The sequence below is a fragment of the Mercenaria mercenaria genome, chromosome 1, assembly GCF_021730395.1.
Source record: "Mercenaria mercenaria strain notata chromosome 1, MADL_Memer_1, whole genome shotgun sequence".
NCBI classification, from domain to species: domain Eukaryota; kingdom Metazoa; phylum Mollusca; class Bivalvia; order Venerida; family Veneridae; genus Mercenaria; species Mercenaria mercenaria.
Genome location: NC_069361.1, coordinates 75,882,656 through 75,897,416, shown reverse-complemented (window position 1 = coordinate 75,897,416; position 14,761 = coordinate 75,882,656). Strand labels below are relative to the sequence as shown.

Genomic DNA, 14,761 nt, shown 5'->3' with positions numbered 1-14,761 from the left:
TTGCCTATAGCTGGACATGGTGATGGTAAACAAGTGTTGAAAGTTTCAAAGCTTTATCTCAAAAGACTTTGTCAAAATGTGGACTGGTACGAAAAACTTAACCAATGTGTGACGCCGACACCGTGGTGAGTAGGATAGCTCTACTTATTCTTCGAATTATAGTCGAGCTAAAAATAGAAGATAAACAAAGATGTTGCTGAAAATTAAGTTTTTACCCGTAGGCTGTAGGGTACAACAAAAAAGAGCCAGAACAGAGACCGTTAAAAAAATGGAAGTGGGAAATGGATGAATTAACAAAAAAGAACTACGAGAAAAAAATTATCGGGAAGGACTTTTTGCGCGACATCGAGGTCGCACACCTGCAAATTTTTGGGGACATGACTGCCAAAAATCGCTGTAAGGAAAACCCTGCTTTACAGAAAATTAGTCCAATGCTTAATAATATGCATACCAGCAGCAGATGACAACGGGAGTACCTGGAGATGACAGCGATGATCTAAATTTAGTTGTTAATGTTTAGGCACTATCTGTAAACTTTGGAGCAATTGCAATTTGGCAGTCCCTACAATAATAGTGCTTAGTAGTTTAAGAATGTCTTAAAAATTAAAAGTTGTAAGCGGTAACTTTATTTTTAGATGCATTTGCTTGGGGGCTGCTGCCCCCACACCCCCACATTTCCCCCACTCCCCAACTTGCTGTGCATGAGCATTGTAAACTTCCGGGGACCGCTAAAGTGCATTCTACCCATAAACTTCTGTTGGAGAAAAAAGTTGTTTTTGGACACGAAAAAAAAAAAGAGAGGATATTTTGCGGATCATACTAATTTTAAGAGTTATTTTTTATGAAAATCAGACCCAAAACTGCTGATTGACTGTTTTACATGCATAGTTTTTAATTAGAATGTTGTAAACCATTAGTTTTAGAATGTTATAGCATTGTTGTGAAATTATATCTGATGTAAATATAGTGAAAAAGTGATGTTTCTGTTATTTAATAATAAAATTAAATGAAATTATAATGTTGTTATGTTATAAATGAAATTGTTACAACTGCATGAGGACAAAAGGATAATGGATCATAAAACAAGATGTTTGTAAACAATTTTTTTAAGTATCTAAAGTTTAATTGCACAATAATTAAATAATGTGGAAAAAGTTATAACTATTATATTCAACCACTAATTTTCTTAGTATCCTTGTGTATGTATACTGTCTGTCTCTGTGAATAGTGTGTTGGATTGTTATTTGTTTAAATATCGGTGCTTTTATAAGATAACGTATTTATGGAGTATCCTTGCATTAAGTGTAGAAACGAAGTCAGACCGCGTCAACATGCCATTGCCTGCGACTCGTATGGCAGCTGACAACACAGAACCTGTGACACAGGTAAGTTATATTCATGTTATTATTATTATTATTGATTTCTTGAATTACTTGACTTCAGTAAACAATATCTTTTGTGGAATACATATCATATTCCGAATTGTCTAACTACTTTTTTGGCAAATATGTAATTTTCTGGCTGAACTATACATCATATAAAATTATACATCATTTAGATATATACATTATTTAAAGGTGGTCAATCACATTTAAACAACATTTAATGACATTTTTTACTTTTTGTATATTCTGGTAGAGAATTATTTAAGGAACAAAAAGACCGATTACATAGAGTTTGATTCCTATTTGAAATGTATATTTTATTATTTTGTTTAAAATTTTGTAATTACTCCCCTTTAATATGAAAGTATATAAAAAGCTGAGTATTTCTTTTTATTTCGATAAAATGTCTAGTTTTACATTTGCATTTGATAGACATATCAACTACTGAACAATGATCTGAACCAAAAGGCAAGTTTTAAAGCTGTGTGTAGCTTCTGAATTCATTTATTTCCAATCTATCTTGGTTGCGCAACCAAGATAGGCAAAGGGAGGTAATAATAATTTTTCAAACTTGGTTTCTAATGAATTCCATCTAACTACGTAATTTTTAATGCAAATATTTTACAAATATATTACAATATGTCTAATATTTATACATTTCCTTAGGCAAAGTATGTTTATCAAATTTATACTTATGATAAAATAACTCTATCTTGGTTGGGCAACCAGGACAGGAAAATGAAATTTCAAAAATACCTCCAGTGAAAATCTAATTTGTATTAAGTGTTAAGTGAACATAAATGAGTGTAAATGATCAGATGCTAAAGTTTCGAACAAATCCGTTACATGGCCAAAATCTGATTATCCACCTTTAAGGAACAAAAAGGCCCATTACATAGAGTTAGACAGTTTGTATGTTTACAATGTTCCATTAGCTGACCAAAATCTGATTAACTACTTTTTACCATTTAATAATATTTTTATTTTATTTTATAAAATATTGTAAAATCTGGTCAGAAAGAAATAAACAATATACAGATCATAATCACATTATGAAAGCAAACAAATTCAAATATACAAGTAATCAATGCATTGTCAAGTTAATCTAATCAAAGGAGATAATGTGTTATCAGTAGGTGTTAATTCAATCAAGAGATTCTGTATATTGAATGGAATGAGAAATAAATAAAAAATATTTATTTTAAAGTACCAGAATTAAAAAGAAATAATGGGTCGTTCCATGAGGAAACCTGTATTAGTGACCAAAAAAATCAAAATTAAGATAACAAAATATTCATTAAGAACATTCTTTTATCTTTAAAATCTTTAAATTTGAAGTAATTATCTTAAAGTATAGGTCCATGCATTGGCCAGAGTATTCGCAACTTTGGACAGGTGATTATGTTCATGCTATTAGTATTTCACTGCCTTGATAAAAAAATTTATGAATTTTATAAGACTCTTCTCTTCCAGCAACAGCATGATAAGAGATTTTTTTCGGAAAATTATTTATAGTTTGTGTAAAAAGGTATTATTTTTTATAGTTTGTGTAAAAATGTATTAACATTCTTTTCAGTAATATCATTCTCTTACTATATTTTTTCAGTTACTTATGCATAATTTGTCATTTCTATCTCCTATAAATGTTTCTTATGTCTTTTACAGGTACCGTGCAAGTTCCTTGCTAAAAAAGATGAGCACCATTTACAAACCCAGGCTCACTACAACAGTTCACGAGGAGGAAAAACTGTGATAAAAACATTAACTAGCATAGGAGTGGATTTGACTTCTTGATATTGTGTAGCTGGAACACTTTGAATTGTTATATTGTGAATTTGACTTCTTGGTGTAGAACAGTGAATGAATAGTGCGATATGTGATTTTTACTTATTAACTATGCAGTTGTGACTGTTCTGATGTTTTATTAATGTTTTATAAATAAAGTTATAACTCTGATCAGGATTTTTGTTCATTCTACAAAAATTTAGATTGTATAGAAGAAAAGATTTTCCCTTCATAAATGTTCACACCTTATTACTGGTGATTAATGGGTTTATAACACCTACTAATATTAAGCCCTCAGCACAATTAATGCACAACCATGTATAGTTGATAGGTGTTGATTGCATTAATTTAGGTGCTAATAAATCATAAAATTTTGTGTATTATCAAAGGCAGTGGCTAGGGTTACGGTACCGTAATCCTAGCCTCCGATTCTAGGATTACGGAAGTTCCGTATTTCTAGACAACCCTATGGGGATAGGCTAGGAATACGGAAGTATTTAAGAGGCATCAAGTATATGTTAGGACATGAATAAATGATGTTGTAAACTTTCTTATTTCACTTAAAATTGCGACTTTTCATGCCTGTCGTATTATTTCGTGTTATCGATCCACCATTTGGGGTTAGTAAAAGAAGAAAGAGAAAAGAAAAAAAAAATAAAGAAGAACGATTAAAAATGAAAGAAAAAAATGCAAAATCATGACTATGAAATAATAACGTACTTTAAAAAAAATCAAAATCACAACAATGTTGTTTTTTTTTTAAAACAAAAAAAACACGATTATTTTTTTTATAGAAATTGAAAAGAAAAAGAAATGGGCCATAAACTGAGCGCCTCCTCGTGATGTGCCCGGATATAGTTGGACAATTATGTAAACATTGAAAAAATTACTATTGTAGACGCAACTTGACCGCGATGGTTGACTTTTCTATCATAATACATAATGAGGCACAACCTATTATCTGGAACAACTGATACATTATATTAGACCTTCCTGCTATTATTGAAAAGGAGTGTACGTAAAACACGAGCTGCATGAGAAAGTGGAATTTTAAATTTGTGAAATTATAAATTAGTGTATTGAAAAGTTTTAACTGATCACATGTAAGTATACATACTTTGATAATGCTCGTAAACAAACTAATTCCATATAAATATACATGGCCCCCTAATCACCCCTTTATTTCTACAAGAAATAATCGACATGAATAATCAGCCAAAGGGTCAACCATCGCGGTCAAGTTGCGACTACTATATTTTCGTTAAGATTTTAACTTTCATCATTCATAATCATTCATCAACAGTGCATAAATAATTGTCCACCTAAATTTTGCTAACTCAAAAAGGGCGAATCGATAACACGAAATAATGTGGCAGACATGAAAAATCGCTGTTTCAAGTGATACAAGTAAGTTTACAACATCATTTCGGCATGTCCTAACGTATATATTTGATTTCTCTTAAATACTTCCGTAATCCTAGCCTTTTCTCAGAGGGTTGTCTAGGAATACGGAACTTCCGTAATCCTAGAATCAGAGGCTAGGATTACGGTACCATAACCCTAGCCACTGCCATTATCAAAACATAATCCATAAGTTTCAAACCCTTTAAAAGATATGAATTAATTAAAAAGAATTAATAGATCTAATACAAAAAAAATTAGGGGGACGTTTTGACCAAATTCTAAACTGAATGGGGGACGTTTTGACCAAAATGGGGGGTGTTTTGTCCAGGGGACGTTTTGACTATGGGACGTTTTGACTTGATACCCATTCAAATGACAATAACTGGTATAAAAAATTCAGACAAACCAAAAATTAGTGACTGCACCAATTGTGTGTTCATTTAACGGTTATTAATAAAACCCGGCCCGGCCCGGCCCAAACCACGGAAATAGCCGATTCCGATTGTACGGAAACCCCCGGAACTTACGGACGGAAGGCTAATATAATTACGAATGGTGATACTGTCATCTTTATCAAGGCCAATTATGTGTATTTTATTCATTTTTATAAAAGTAGAAGCAAAGTATTTAATATTGATGATACGTGTGTTTGATGAAGTATTGCCTTGACATAAGCAAAGACCTAAAATAACAAGATATTTGAATCACACTCAATCAAAGAAGTAATACGTTCGGCAGTCGATGTGTCATTTTGTGTATCGGACAGACACGAGATAGCATTTGCAGATACTTTCAACAGAACTGGACAGGCTAGTTAAATGTAACGTCTTTATTTCACCCCTAACGAGTGACACTGGGTTGTGTAGTAAGGCGAAGGGTCTATACCGTGCACTGGAAGTATTATAAAATTTGGTTGCCCGCCCCAAGATAGCGTTTTAGCATATTAAGTATTAATTTTAATGAAAATATCTTGTCTTAGGAACATATGAATATAAACACTCTTATATTAAGGTTGTAAAAGATTTGCATTGATAAGTACACATTTGCAAAAATTACCTAGAAATGTAAGTTTATGAAATTATTATTATACTCCTTTTTGCCTATCTCGTTTGCGAAACCCATGATAGATCGAAAATAGATGAAACTAACGAAGCTATGCGCTGTTTTCATACTTGCCATTTGTTTCAGGTCGTTGAAGTATTCAAATTTGAATATAAAACTAAATAAACTGATAAATTATATCAAAATCTAAAAACATAGTCCACTTTTTACTTTTTTTTAATATTAAAGGGAGGCAATTACAAAATTTCATAAAAAATATCAAAATAAACATTTCCAGAAGAGGATAACTCTATGTAATAGGTCTTTGTTCCTGAAATACAAGAAAACTGAAGAAAAAAAAAAAATCATAAAATGTTTCTCAAATGAAATCATATGATTTAGCTTTAAACAAAACCGGGTGATTTTGTATTATGGAGATGATACCCGGAGTTACAGTAAGTTGTAGAAATGAATGAACTGGGTTATAAAATATGAAAGATCGGTCGCAAAGTCCCCCCCCCCCCCCCCCCCCCCCCCCCCCCAAACATGTCCGCTCAGTCCCGTTTAAAACAAAAAAATAAAAAACGGTAAATATCTAATACGGTGAAAATGGGAGGGTAGTGATAGCAATGAACTTTCATGTTTTTTAAAAATTTACTGTAACGTTATTTTTGTTTTTAGATTATTTAATTTTTGATTTCTCTTTCTTTTATATTTGAAATAATCCTAGCATAATCTATTTAACACAGAATTAAAAAAAAACCGGTCCGGTCGGACTACGAACTATCCTTTGCTATATGCTATACAACATCACACAATGTTAACTTTTTTGTTTTTAAAATGAACATTTTAAAGCATGGATTACAAATGTGTGCAATTCAGATGTAAAATTATTATACCCCACACAATGTCCAATGCACTTTTCCCATTAGTTTAACTTGAATAATATATCGTAAGCGTTTTTATATCTCGTGCGCAAAATCGTTATTTTCAATTTCTGCGCATGTGATATTATACAATAATTGCCTTTTGGTGAGGTCGATATGAGCCGCGCCATGAGAAAACCAACATCCGCTCAGTCTGGTCAGGATCCATGCTGTTTGCTAACGGTTTTTTCTAATCCAATAGGGAGCGGTGGTCTAGTGGATAAGGTGTTTTGGGCCCCTCAATCCAGAGGGCGTGGGTTCGAGCCCCACTGGGGTCACGACCATGACTTCTCATATGACACCAGTACTGTTTTTTCCAGGGAAACGGACTCGAGAGTGGTTACAATAAGCTTGAAGCTTTCATCACAATCGAGCTAAAAAAAATTTGTATAAACTAAAAACTAATCGCAATAGACAAAGTTGGTTTTCTCATGGCTTGGCTCATATGTGGATTTATCGGCCTGTTTAAAAACAATATCAATCTCGACGAATTTATCGACTTGATATCGCTTTAACAGGTCGATAAATCCACATATCGACCACACATAAAAACGACAATTGTTTTATTATCAAATCCAGCCTACTCATAAGTATAAACATTAGATACAAATGCTGCAGCCTTAGGTCATCTTTCGTGGTTAATTGTATACGACGTCGCATTGTTTTAACGTAATAAGCGTGGACGTCACAAACTGGAGGTCAATATGTGTGTTTTAGCTCCGCCTTCGAGAAAATACGATTTTTTTTTCGTTGACATGTGACTACATCTAGAACAATGGAAAGGACTATAAATATAGATTTTAAAGAAAAAAACAATAATTTCATATCACATGCGCAACAAAAGCTATTTTGTTTTTCTGCGCATGTGATATTACATTTTCATGTCTCCCTATGAGAGATCGATACTTTCGTACTGATTAAAAGACGATGCGCTTTTTTATACATAGGATTAAATTACTTTATCTTGTGTTTTATACATGTGTGAACCCGGCCTATTTTTTTTTTCTGCTTTTAAATGATTTGTTCTACATGCAACATTTGAAAACAATTTTTCATCAAATATCAAATGAAACTATCACCCTCAGATTGGGAAAATTTAAATAACTACTAACTACTAAGAAAATGAGTGCTCTCATTATATGTTCCGTAGTTATCGCCGCTTTTCGAATGTTACTGCTGCCCGATTTTGTTGAAGTATGCCCATAAATACAGCGTTATGTAAACCCCAAGACTATAGATTTCCTATCAAAAAGTAATGATTTTTATACAGCAAATTCGCGACAATTCTAAGTGCTTACTAGTAAAGTCTCCTTAATTCTGTCTTCATTATTTGGTAAGTAATAACTTTTTTAAATGTTAAATAAATCATTTCATTATTTTTTCGGTATAATAAAATAAATAATGTATTCCTGAGAGTGATCCCTCAATTAACTCTATCCGTGACTAATATTTTTCAATGTGACAATTGTAAGTTACTTTAGAGAAAGAATTTAGTATTTAAAATGTAAATGTATAATAAAATGTTGACGAAAATGGGCTTAAAATCCTAAAAGGCCACAACAGGAAATAATTCTTCCCGGCTTATTCTGACTTTTAAGTTGGTCGGGACTTTGATATGCACAATCAAAATTTTCCTAGCACCACAGCATAAAAATGAACCTGATAGTCATTTTATAATTTTATTTCATTCAAAAACATTTCAGGAACATTTTCAGAAAATAAAAGATACATACTAAGTGGCGAAGGGTCAGTAAAATGTTTAATAAGAAGTACTATATTATGTTTTTCATTACGCCGCTTTTGTGTGTAACATGTATTCAGGGATACACGCGTAACAATAAAGATCGGAAAGAAATCGAAAATGGCTAACAAAATAAGAATATAATTAAATGAAATTTATGCTGTTGTAAACTTTTTTGTGGTGATTACCTTATTTTTCCCTTAGATACAAGCATTTGTATGTAAAAATTGAGTGTGCAATAGCTGCGCGTGAAAATAGGGTAGGAGAAAATTAAGACAATACCGCGAAAACGAAGAAGGAGATCCCTGATTATTTTTCGCTCATATTATAATTCAAATTTTTTTTTTATCATAATTGTATTTGTGAAAAAAGAACACACTACTTAGTCATTCCATTTGAAAACATATAGGTTTCAATGGGCCTGTTATACCAAATGAAACATAATTACTATTTGGATATGATGGAAACCCAAAAAAAAAATAAATTAATCTCCGTAAAACAGAAACGTCACAACTATATATATTTAGGGTTGAGCTAAAATGTGATTTCTCGACGCGATTTGCGTAAGGAGTACGAATTTTTCCTTTTCAATACAATGTAATATCGGGTGAAGATCAACTTTTACTATTATGCAACTTGTTTTTGGAAAATCCCGCTCATTACACTTTCTTTACCGTAAAGATGAAAAAAAAATTGTAAGGTTAAAACTTTTCTGAGATGCTTTATGGATTTGGCCACACATGGGCAGTTTAACAAACCAATTATAGTTGAAGAATCACACTCAGATCTTTCGTAAAAAAATGCAAACTATCGTACAATTACTCGGTATATACAAAAGAAGAGCAACAGTTTTATTTGCATAATTAACGTGCGTGCGTCCGTAAACTTTTGCTTGTGACCACTCTAGAGGTCACATTTTTCATGGGATCCTTATGAAAGTTGGTCAGAATGTTCCTCTTGATGATATCTAGGTCAAGTTCGAAACTGGGTCACGTGCCATTCAGTAGGTCTAAAAATAGAAAAACATTGTGACCTCCCTAGAGGCCATATATTGCAAAAAGATCTTCATGAAACTTGGTCAGAATGTTTACCTTGATGATATCTAGGTCAAGTTTGAAACTGGGTCACGTGCCGTAAAAAACTAGGTCAGTAGGTCTAAAAATAGAAAAACCTTGTGACCTCTCTAGAGGCCATATATTTCACAAGATCTTCATGAAAATTGGTCAGAATGTTCATCTTGATAATATCTAGGTCAAGTTCGAAACTGGGTCACGTGCCTTTAAAAACTAGGTCAGTAGGTCAATTAATAGAACAAGAGGACCATGATGGTCCTGAATCGCTCACCTGTTCCCACATGACCCAGTTTTGAGAATGACGTTTTTTTCTATTATTTGACATAGTGACCTAGTTTTTGAGCTCATGTGACCCAGTTTTGAATTTGATCTAGATATCATCAAGATAAAAATTCTGACCAATTTTCATGAAGATCCATTGAAAAATATGGCCTCTAGAGAGGTCACAAGGTTTTTCTATTATTTGACCTATTGACCTAGTTTTCGAAGGTACGTGACCCTGTTTTTAAACATTCTCACTAACTTTCATGAAGATCTCATGAAAAATATGGCCTCTAGAGAGGTCACAAGGTTTTTCTATTTTTATACCTACTGGCCTAGTTTTTGAAATCATGTGACCCAGTTTCGAAACTGACCTAGATATCATCAAGGTGAACATTCTGACCAGTTTTCATGAAGATCTATTGAAAAATATGGCCTCTAGAGAGGTCAAAAGATTTTTCTAATTTCAGACCTACTGACCTAGTTTTTGACCGCAGTTGACCCAGTTTCAAACTTGACTAGATATCATCAAGGTGAACATTCAGACCAGCTTTCATACATATCCCATGAAAAGTATGGCCTCTAGAGGATCACAAGGTTTTTTTATTATTTGACCTACTGACCTAGTTTTTGAAGGCACGTGACCCAGTTTCAAACTTGACCTAGATATCATCAAGATGAACTTTCTGACCAATTTTCATGAAGATCCATTCAAGGGTATGGCCTCTACAGAGGTCACAAGGTTTTTCTATTTTAAGACCTACTGACCTAGTTTTTGATCTCAGTTGACCCAGTTTCAAACTTGACCTATATATCATCAATATTAACATTCAGACCAACTTTCATACACATCCCATGAAAAATATGGCCTCTAGAGAGGTCACAAGGTTTTTTCATTATTTGACCTACGAACCTACTTTTTGATGGCATGTGACCCAGTTTTGAACTTGACCTAGATATCATCAAGATGAACATTCTGACCAATTTTTATGAAGATCCATTCACAAGTATGGCCTCTAGAGAGGTCACAAGGTTTTTCTATTTTTAGACCTACTGACCTAGTTTTTGATTGCACGTGACCCAGTTTCAAACTTGACCTAGATATCATCAAGATGAACATTCAGACCAACTTTCATACAAATCCCATGAAAAATATGGCCTTTAGAGAGGTCACAAGGATTTTCTATTATTTGACCTACAGACCTAGTTTTTGAAGGGACGTGACCCAGTTTCTAACTTGACCTAGATATCATCAAGATGAACATTCTGACCAATTTTCATGAAGATCTTGTGTAATATATGGCCGCTAGAGTGGTCACAAGGTTTTTCTATTATTTGACCTACTGACCTAATTTTTGAAGGCACGTAACCCAGTTTCGAACTTGACCTAGATATCATCAAGATGAACGTTCTGACCAATTTTCATGAAGATCTCTTGAAATATATGGCCTCTAGAGAGGTCACAAGGTTTTTCTATTTTTAGACCTACTGACCTAGTTTTTGACCGCACGTGACCCGGTTTCGAACTTGACCTAGATATCATCAAGGTGAACATTCTGACCAATTTTCATAAAGACCCCATGTAAAATGTGACCTCTAGAGTGGTCACAAGCAAAAGTTTACGCACAGACGCACGCACGGAAGGACGGACGACGGACGCTGCGCGATCACAAAAGCTCACCTTGTCACTTTGTGACAGGTGAGCTAAAAACCTTGTGACCTCTCTAGAGGCCATATTTTTCATGGGATCTGTATGAAAGTTGGTCTGAATGTTCATCTTGATGATATCTAGGTCAAGTTCGAAACTGGGTTACATGCCGTCAAAAACTAGGTCAGTAGGTCTAAAAATAGAAAAACCTTGTGACCTCTCTAGAGGCCATATATTTCATGAGATCTTCATGAAAATTGGTCAGAATGTTCACCTTGATTTTATATCTAGGTCAAATTCGAAAGTGGGTCACGTGCGGTCAAAAACTAGGTCAGTAGGTCAAATAATAGAAAAACCTTGTGACCTCTCTAGAGGCCATATTTTTCATGGGATCTGTATGAAAATTGGTCTGAATGTTCATCTTGATGATATCTAGGTCAAATTTGAAAGTGGGTCACGTGCCGTCAAAAACCAGGTCAGTAGGTCAAATAATAGAAAAACCTTGTGACCTCTCTAAAGGCCATATTTTTCATGGGATCTGTATAAAAATTGATCTGAATGTTCATCTAGATGATATCTAGGTTAAATTTGAAACAGGGTCATGTGCGGTCAAAAACTAGGTCATTAGGTCTAAAAATAGAAAAACCTTGTGACCTCTCTAGAGACCATACTTATGAATGGATCTCCATAAAAATTGGTCAGAATGTTCATCTTGATGATATCTAGGTCAAGTTTGAAACTGGGTCACGTGCCTTAAAAAACTAGGTCAGTAGGTTAAATAATAAAAAAACCTTGTGACCTCTCTAGAGGCCATACTTTTCATGGGATCTGTATGAAAGTTGGTCTGAATGTTCATCTTGATGATATCTAGGTCAAGTTTGAAACTGGGTCAACTGCGATCAAAAACTAGGTCAGTAGGTCTAAAATTATTAAAATCTTTTTGACCTCTCTAGAGACCATATTTTACAATGGATCTTCATGAAAATTGGTCAGAATTTTTATCTTGATAATATCTAGGTCAAGTTCAAAACTGGGTCACATGAGCTCAAAAACTAGGTCACTATGTCAAATAATAGAAAAAACGACGTCATACTCAAAACTGGGTCATGTGGAAAGAGGTGAGCGATTCAGGACCATCATGGTCCTCTTGTTTGTAAATTATGATTAGCGGGCTCAAACGATTCTTCAGTTGTTTTGTATCAAAAATGCCGAGCACTAGCAAACTGACTGAAAAGGCATTCTGTATACAATAATATATCAAATCAACCTAAATAAATTGCAAAGTTTTGCAAGATATGTCTAACCATTGAAGTTTAATTTTGAAGTATCTAAATGCATAATCTAAAAGTGTAGAGCATTGGTAAATATCCAAACGAACCTTAACAAGTTTTTACTTGGTCTTTTTTCACGACACAGTGTGAATCGTTCTGTATATTGAGTGCAGTTAAATGGTAATTTTGTTCCCATTTAAAAGATTTCTTTTTCGCGTCGTGTTTTGGTTCACCAACTAATGTAAAATCCACTCGATGACTGCTTCCTTGAAAGTAACCAGTACTCGCACCGGAAGAAGTGACTGTTGGAGTCACGGTCAAAATCCGCTGACAGGATTCGACCCCGCGACCTCCGGTTTACGAGACATCTGTACAAAAAAGAAAAAAGGTAAAATTTGTATCTCGATTCTACTCTATATAGTTTTGAACTAATTTTAATATAACTTAAGTAAGTCAGTTTATTCAGAGATTACTTGCAAACTTAAAAAAAAAAAAAAAATGTTAAAACATTATAGCAACTTGCCGAATATGAAATCGATTATCGGAAGTGCAAATGCTATGCCACAAACTGCAATGTACCACAATATATTCAATTTGTGACTTTCATCGTACGTCAATTCAGTCGACTAAGTTCAAGAGATACTCAGAATACTGAGTGAACAAACCTACCTCAGTATTTTTTTCTATATATTTATACAGGAATATTTTAAAAATATGGGGTATCGTGTGTAAAACTTTTCAATATTCAACGCTGCATTCTTCGTGCGTAATCGGTATCCCGACCTATCCTATTTTTTTTTTACATGACCCTAAATGTTTTATGGTCTTTGAGATTTTTTAAAAACTTTTTAATTAAAAGTTTTAAAAAAATCCTGCTCATTCTATTCTTTAAAAATTGTCGGTGATATTAGAAATTATTCGTATTCATTTTTTCTGACATAAAAATAATTTCCGTAAAGTCTCATTGAACAAAAAAGTATAAAAAATCCTGCCTTTTTACTACCTATTTTTTTAGGCATGTTACCGGACACAAAGAATTATTTAGGCTTTGGGAATGCACAGGTGAAACAAAAACTCTTTGAGGCCCGAGAGGAATTCCTTTCTTCGAAATATAACATCTTTTTGGACAAAACGTGATTATAAAATAGTATATAATGATAACGATACAAAATATCGGGAACTAATTAGAAGGCTCGTCAAAACAACGCTATGTATAACGACTTCCTGTGTACAAGTTTACAAATTATATTAAGACGTTTTTGCAACCAGAAAGAACACGCAGTTTTAAACCATTCATCAAAGAAGTTCCTCGCGGGCATCATAAAGTTCAGTGTTTTTTTTTACTAAATTCTAAATATGTAAGTTGATATCGACACGATATCATTCGTAATTATATTAGCCTTCCGTCCGTAAGTTTCCGGTGGTTTCCGTACAATCAGAATCGGCTATTTCCGTGGTTTAGGCCGGGCCGGGCCGGGTTTTATTAATAACCTCATTTAACATTGAAAATGACACTATCTTATCCAGAAAACAGCATCAAATCCCGCACAATCTTTCAGTTCTTACATCCAATAAGGCTATTTCGTCCGGGCTATCCGAGTATTACATCACTTGTGAACATAAACATGTCAGTTTCCTACCTGAAAGGAACGGTTTTTTCACAATATTCAACTTGAAAACTGACAGAAAATGAGTGCTTATATTTAATTTTGTAAGTACTCCAAAAATATACTTACGTTTTAATTCAAAATTTGGAAAATATGTTAATTTTAGCAAGAAGTTTTGATGAGGTGTCACTTGCGGCAGTAGACTACTCTTCAAGGTGGAGATTTATCGCGACCGGCGTGATGGTCGAACACCACTAAATCAAGCTTTTCTTTAGGTTCGACAGACCTAAATAATATTCCCACTGACTGAAGGTTACCAGTAAATCTGGCTGTTCTTAATATCATACAAAATTCACTTACATGATAACGTTATTTCGACTTTTTCTAGAGCGTCAGATTTTCAGAGACTTATATTCTAATAAAGAATTGTATCGCTACTATTGAAAAAGGTAAAGAAAACGGGATGTTAACTAGCTTTTAAAAGAAATTAAGATGGTGTTGAGAGAGGGTACGAGGAAAGGAAGGAAGAAAGATTAGCACTATATATATCTGAACTACTTTCGACAAGGTCTGCGTAGGCTTACATGTTTTACTTCATCATGAACATCTTTCTCTCCCC

The 14,761-nt window shown here is 33.7% G+C and overlaps 1 protein-coding gene across 1 annotated transcript in view; it reads right to left on the bottom strand.

Annotated features, from left to right (window-relative positions):
- LOC123533624 (multiple coagulation factor deficiency protein 2 homolog) overlaps positions 1 to 14,390 on the bottom strand; it is a 51,339-nt gene extending 36,949 nt beyond the window's left edge. The window contains exon 1 of the mRNA XM_053551239.1: positions 14,272 to 14,390. The gene's annotated coding sequence lies outside the window, so the exon portion shown is untranslated. The remainder of the gene's footprint in view (positions 1 to 14,271) is intronic.
- Between the last annotated feature and the right edge of the window lie 371 nt (positions 14,391 to 14,761).